Here is a 7,177-nt window from a genome sequence, read left to right as displayed (position 1 = left end):
TTCAAGAACCTGCTGTAACCAACTAGCTGCATATTTTTAGGATAAAACTGCTCGGCTTTGGAGACCTTGACTCCACAGTTGTTGCAGTTCTGATTGAAGTGCCTAATGCCATTCCTTGCAATGCTCTGCAGGATCCCTTTCAGTTTATGCACTCTCGTGACGTGAATAAAATGCATTATTCTCTGATTGACTACATACCCTCTTGACGTCTGTCGGTCTCTGCCACCTTGAAAGAGGCTATGGTGTGGCCAGTCCTAAAAACGCCAGCCCCACACCCATTGGTTTGGACCACCTACTGTACCAATCAGTTGCAAATTCCATTGTGTTTATTTGATGTTATACCTTACAGGTGCTACATAAAAGCAAGCATGCTTTGCTGATACTTGTTATCATTCTAGACACATTCCAATCTGGGTTCAGGCCTTGCTATGGGACCAAATCGGCCTTGGTTACCCTATGGATGACCTGTATCAAGAGCAGAAAAAGGAAAGTGAAGTCTTGCTCCTTCAGTGTTACTTCACTCTTGACAGCAATGACCATGGTGTTCTCCTACACTGACTCTGTAGTACACGAAAGCTCATACCAGTAACAAACTTAGTTGGTCTCTAAGGTGCTACTGGAAGGAATTTGTTTATTTTCTTTTGACTATGGCAAACCAACACAGCTACCTACCTGTATCTATCACTGACTCTGTAGGCTATACACCAGTGCATGGGCACCATGGTTATTCTAATTATTATTATTATTATTATTGCCTTTTCTAGATGAGGGCAACTAAACTGAGCTTAAATCCCAGTGGAGTGGGTGACTGGCTCTTGTGTCCAAAAAACGGGCCAATTGCTTGTCTTGGATGAGACTGTGCTCCTTTCTGAAGGAGTTTGCTTGTTTCCCACTCTTCCACCAGAAAGTCCCAGGGCGGGCTACAGCCTCAGCCATAGAATGAAAGTACAGGACACTACTTTCGTGGGGAGGGAATTTGACAATGTTGGATCTGCCACAGAGAATGACCTCTCCTGTGTTATCATTGCCCAAACTTCTGAGGGTGGTGGAACTACCATGAGGGTTCCCTCTTCTGATCTTAACACTTGAGAGGGTCTATAGGGAGGGAGGTGGTCTAGGTCCCAAATACAGTCTGTGGGTGCTCCTGGATCCAGCTTCGTCAACAAAAGGCTTTTACAAATGCCATATGATATTCACTCCACAGCTGTGAGTTGAACTTCCAGTGTGCTTTGGAACTCCCTGCCTATTAACATGAGGCAGGCACCCTTGTTGTAGTGCTTCAGATGCCTGTTAAAAAAATTAATTGGTCTGGTAAGTCTACCAGGACATATAATCTAATTAACTGCGCACTTGGTTTTTAAAACTTTCTGATTTTATGTGTATATTACTGATAATTGTTTTGCGTTGTTTTCATGCATGCTACATAGGGGTTCTTTTTATTAAGCGCTTTACAGCTTCTAGTACTATTTAATTTATGGATCACTTCCTGTGAAACATCCTGAAGCGATAAACAATAAAGATAAATACATTCTAAAATATCAAGAAGTACATATTGGTTACTCACCTGTTGCTGGGAACCCAGATCTCTCTCAAGATAGGGTCTTTTGTCACACTGCCCCATTTATTAAGCCACAGCACTTTGTCATTAAGAAAGTGTAAATTCCATGTCCACATTCACAACTGGAAGACCTATTACACTTTGGAGTTCTTTGTAAAGTGCTACTGACACAACTGGTAGTAAGCAATTCAACAGCCTCTGCTTGAACCATTTTTTTAAAAAAACTTATTCTTTTAGCAACTTTAGAAGTTTTGAGCACTTTTCTGCATGGAGGGTGCAGGTAGTGATGGGAAAAGGAGGAGATACCCTGCCCCAGAAATATTCTGACATTGTGCCGACATATTTTTTTCTATTTACTTTGAAGGTTTCTCTCTAATTTTTATCTATGTCAGGCTTCCTCAACGTTGGCCCTCCAGATGTTTTTGGCCTACAACTCTCATGATCCCTAGCTAGCAGGACCAGTGGTCAGGGATGACTGGAATTGTAGTCTCAAAACATCTGGAGGGCTGAGGTTGAGGAAGCCTGATTTATGTTGTAATAGCTCTGAACAGGTGTACCCCTTGCAGTAGGATTAACCCCTTGAGGACAGAGAACAATGCTAATGGCTCTGCCACTGTGCTGAAACAAATAACCAGTGCAAGACCACTCCATGTTATGGTGGAGAGTGTACAGGATTTCAACTAGAGAGCTCAGCAATCACCTCTGCCACGAAACTCATCATAAGCAATGTTATTGAGATCTGCTGAGTGGCCCACAGGAATCAGAGGAAGCTGTTACAGTGGCAGAACTTGAGATACGCCGCCAGTATGACAGATAGCTGGTAAAATTCTCCCATACACCAGCAGATGACATGGAGTGGAGGTGTGGGCTGCACAGGGGAAGAGCATACACATAACAAATCTGATACCCTTCAAGCTATGGCCAACCTTCAGTGATGGTGCAACATTACCCCAGCCCCCAGACCCACTGTAAGGGATTTCCCTCCTGTTGACTTTTACTGGAAGGGAAAGACTTTAAAAACTGTTCCCCTCCCAGGCTGAGCATGTTTACAATTTGGTGCCCTTTCCACATCCCCAGATCTGGTGTAGTAGGTCAAGTATAGGGTTGCATGGGCTATGTCCTTGGGAAAATCAGTACCATTCAGCCAAACACATCACTCACATAAGGGGTTTTTTTTAAGGAAAAAAAATGTGGGGTTGCGCATACAACCATCAGCTCCCTGGAGAAAGAAAATAAAATAAACAAACACATTGTATTGCATTGTATTTATTTGATTTACACCCATCCTTTAACAGCTTACCTGGGCAACTTACAGAAAGATTAAATAATCACAGTAAGACTATTAAAACAAAAACATTCCTACATCATGATACAGCAGAGCAGCATATAAGCAGTCAGCAGAAATAAAAACAAACACCAAGCAAAGTAGTGTACAGAGGATTATTAGTATTATCAGTATAATCACCTTGTAAACCACTGTTTCAAGGCAATTTATACATAATTAAAAAGTTAAAAACACAAAAACAAGTACAATTAAAATAAGACTAAATCTCTTAACAAGTGGACAGTCAGGGTAAATACCCATTTATCCAGCTGGGAAAGCCTATCAGAACAAAAATGTATTTTTCAATCTTTCCCAGAAAGGGCAAATAGTGCTTGTCCTACCTATCTTGACAGGAATGCTATTCTACAGAACAGGAGCAGCCACACTAAAAGCCCTGCTCTTGAGTTACTGCAGAGTGCGCTTCTGAAATCTTTGAAACTGGGAGGAGAAACTCTCCTACAGACCATTGTGATCTACTGGGTGTATAAGGAATATAGTAACCTGGTCCTGAGAAGTATATGGCCTTCTGGAAATAACCATGTTATGTCTTATATTTATTAAAGCATACTTCTTCCTGGATCCAGGGACTAGTATTTCATCATAGGTGCTAAAATCCAGGAGATACCATTGTGTATCACACAACATTATTTGGAGTTCATGTGGTGATTTAGTACCCTTATTTTATGTATTCCAGTTAAACGAGCTCTGTAATGTGTTTAAAGTTTTCAGTATTATGACTATCAACCAAGCAACATGGACATTTGCTTTCCATCTCGTATAGAAAACACAGTAAACACTACCCTTTGCTTCTGGAAAATTTTGGACGCTTGAAGCCAAAGACTATACAAATTTGTTCCGGAAGCATATTCATTGACAATGGAAAACTTACTTTAGTTTCCAGCTCTTTTCCAGCTTTTGTCCAAGAATGTGAGTTCTCACTACAGAAATGTTTCTAGTCCTCATAATAAAGGTAACTTGAAAGTATCTGGCCACATCACTATGAAACAATATAATTGGGGCACCCCAGTCAGATAGGCAACATATAACAACAAACAACAACAACAATATTCTGCCATTTTTTCAAGAGTCAGATCCTAATTTTCCCCGGAGCAGATCTTTGGAACCACAATGGGTTTTAGCAACAAATGTTATATACTCACAAGAAACATGAGGCAATTTCATGGATGTCATCTGATGTGTCATCGTAGTACGACCAAATTCTTGGAAGGTGCAGGTGGTTTTATTTTTTTTAAAAATATATTTATTGGTTTTTATAAAACAAAAACAAGTACAACACAATTAAACATAAACACAACAATACAAACATACCTACCGTAAAAACATACCTACAATACAAACAAAACTAAAACAATAACCACAATACAAAACAAAAAATCTCATTAATTATAACTAATAACTATCCTTAACATTGTATATTGACTTCCTCCTGTCTCCTCTTCCTGCATTCCTTGTCTATCATCTTTAGTAATTCCTAAACATCTTATATAACCTTATTTACTACAAAATTACCTATTTGTTAATCTTAACTGTTATCTTAACTAATATTTCATCTATCTCTAACTCTACATCTGCAGTCCAGTCCCCCCCCCCCAATTATAGCTAATTATCAATCATACAATAGTTTTTGAAATAGTTTAAATTTCTTCCATTCTTCTTCCACCGCATCGTCCCTCTGGTCATGAAGTTTCCCGGTCATCTCTGCGAGCTCCATATAGTCCACGTACAGGTGGTTTTAGTCCACCAAATCCTGTTTCAGGACAAGGCTTCCAGAGTAAGTTTGAGTCATTTCGGGAACATTTCAGTAATACCCCCCTCCAATTAGACTCTAGGTTTTAAGTTTTGATTCGATTTCATCCACCTTCACATTATATTACTGTACTCTCTATGAGATAACAGTATCTGCTGTTAAGACCATAGGAACCACTGCTGATCACAGAAACCACCACAACCCTATGGAGTGTAGCATCAAAAGAGGAAAGCCTAGCATTTCCCTCCACAGAAGCAACAAAAGAACCCCACACCTGTTCACTCTGAAACAGCAGAGAGGCAACAGAGAGGAGCGAGATCTGCACAGAAGGGTAAGGAGCAGCAGAGGCGACCACAGCATGCATGGATCTGGAGCAATGCAACAATGCGCCTCCAAAAATGGCTCCACACCTACCTACCCTTCCGCACGCCCCGCGTGCGCGCTCTTCAGCCTGGTTTCCACCAAGGTTTCTTTCTACTCTGCAGCTGCTTCCACAGTTGGTTGGTGCCCACACGAACCAGAGGTTTCTGCTCCCACATGCCACACAGCCAGCATGAGGAGCAAAAATCTGGCTCTCCTTAGAAGGGCCGAGCTGTCAGGTCTGCTCTTCCCTTTGCAGAACTGACCTGCGGTGCGCACGTGCGGGCCTGCCTAGATCCGTGTCTTTCTCTTCCCCCCCCCTCCAACCCCCTTCCCCGCGCGCCCCAGGAACTGATTAATCATTTCTCTCCATGAGATCACCGGTCATAATAATTTATGCTAATATTATTCCCGCCCCATTTTTCACCCCCTCTCCTTAAATTTCCCTCCTACCTAAGCGGGGACGGGGGGGGGGGGAGAGAGAAGAGAAGAAACCTCTCTCTCTTTTTAACCCCCTCCCCAATCTTTCTCTGGGATAAAGGCCCTTTATCGCAACGCATGAGAACACGGGCCCGGCTGGATCAGGCCAACGGCCCATCTGGACCAGCAAGTCCCCTGTTCCCTCAGAGACGCTGGGCACTTCCGACGTGAGGCAACTCGAATCCCTACAGGAGCGTTTAATAACTTTCGAAAATCCTTTATGGACACCCACCCCCCTCGCCAACTGACAACGCAAAGGCAGGCGCGTATCAAATCTTTAATCTCTGAAGTAAACTGGGGCCAAGCGCCCCCCCCCCGCCTTCTTCCCAACGCTTCCCTGTCCCTCGGCTGATCCTCCCTCCTTCTAGCCTCGGCCCTTTATATATACGTCCCTTTATGCGGCCTCCTCCTCCTCCAGCCACCCCGCCCCGCCATCTCCCCTCCCACCAAGCGGCAGCCTTCCCCCCACCTCTTTCTCCACCTCCTCAGGACCCGCCGCCCCTCGGACGCGGCATGCAAGCTAGGGCGCCATTGGCCGAGACGCGTCGCTCCTTCCGTGCGGGAGGCGAGGATTGGGTGAGGGTGGGAGGAGGAGGAGGAGGAGGACGACGAGGCCCGCCTTGCCCGTAGCGAGAGCGAGTGTGTGTGTGTGTGTGTATAATGTGTGGTGAGTGAGGAGAGAAGGGAATAAGGGAGGGGGAGAAGAGAGAGGAAGAAGGCGCGCGCGCGCCGGGGTTGAGGGTGGGGGGGAGTTTGCCTTGCCTTGCCTTGCCTTGCCTGCCTTTTTTTCCCCCCTCCCTCCTTCTCTCTCTCCCTGGCAGTGTCAATGGCTCCTCCTGCCACGGAGCGGCGACGGGCTTAAGCCGAAGCCGGGCCAGGGGGAGCTGTGGGCGACTCCCTCGAGAGAGAGAGAGACGGGGGGCACGAAAGCGGCGACATTTGAGGCTGGGGGAAGGGGGAGGGAGGGGAAAGCGCGTGCTCGTGAGGGGGACGAGGAGGAGAAGGGGGGGTCACCAGCGGCACGAGCATCTCCCCCCCCCCCTCGCAACCTCGTTAACCGCCGCCGGCGGAGGAGCGACCTGAGCGGCGACTGAGGAGAAGCAAGGAGGAGGCTCCTTTTCCACCGAGAGAGAGAGAGCTCTCATTCGGGCCGGTTCCCCTCAGCCGGCGGGGGGGCTCCTTCGTCCCTTCCTTTCCTCCTCTCCCCCCTCCCCCCTCTCCTCCCCCCCTACCCACCCCGAGTACCGGACCCCGGAGGAGCGACCCCCTCTCCTCCCCCCGCCCGAGCCGGCAAATGAACTCGGTCCGAGCCGCCAACAGGAGACCCAGGCGAGTGTCCAGGCCGCGCCCGGTGCAGCAGCCGCCGCCGCCGCCTCCGCCGCCGCCTCCTCCCGCTCAGCCGCCTCAGCAGCAGCAGCCACTGCAACTGCCGCCGCCGCCGCCGCCACCGCCGGAGAGGAACAACAACGCCGCCGCTGCTGCCGCTGCCGCAGCCGCCGCCGTCGCCGCTGGGGAAAGGGGTAAGAGGCCGGGGGTGGGTACGGTGGGGGGGGCAGCCGGTGGGTGGGGGCACCCGGAGGGTCCCCCCCCCTCATATAACTGCGAGGCAACGCTGTTTCCCCCACCCCTCCCTCTCCCTTCAAGGCATACAGGCCGCGCTTTGTTTGGCTCGGGCCCTATTGGGGGT

The 7,177-nt window shown here is 47.4% G+C and overlaps 1 protein-coding gene and 1 long non-coding RNA gene across 3 annotated transcripts in view; one reads left to right on the top strand and one right to left on the bottom strand.

The window, feature by feature from the left end:
* Positions 1-2,808: 2,808 nt before the first annotated feature.
* LOC117044370 lies at positions 2,809-4,119 on the bottom strand. Its single transcript, XR_004426287.1, has 2 exons — positions 4,043-4,119; positions 2,809-3,879 (listed from the first exon to the last, which is right to left on the bottom strand). It is a non-coding gene; the product is annotated as an uncharacterized LOC117044370 (long non-coding RNA).
* Positions 4,120-6,946: 2,827 nt separating this feature from the next.
* FBXO11 (F-box protein 11) overlaps positions 6,947-7,177 on the top strand; it is a 67,490-nt gene continuing 67,259 nt past the window's right edge. For both annotated transcript variants that reach the window (XM_033145061.1, XM_033145060.1), the window contains exon 1: positions 6,947-7,010. The gene's annotated coding sequence lies outside the window, so the exon portion shown is untranslated. The remainder of the gene's footprint in view (positions 7,011-7,177) is intronic.

Source organism: Lacerta agilis, chromosome 3 (genome assembly GCF_009819535.1).
Source record: "Lacerta agilis isolate rLacAgi1 chromosome 3, rLacAgi1.pri, whole genome shotgun sequence".
Classification (NCBI taxonomy): Eukaryota; Metazoa; Chordata; class Lepidosauria; order Squamata; family Lacertidae; genus Lacerta; species Lacerta agilis.
This window is presented reverse-complemented; position numbering and strand designations above follow the sequence as displayed.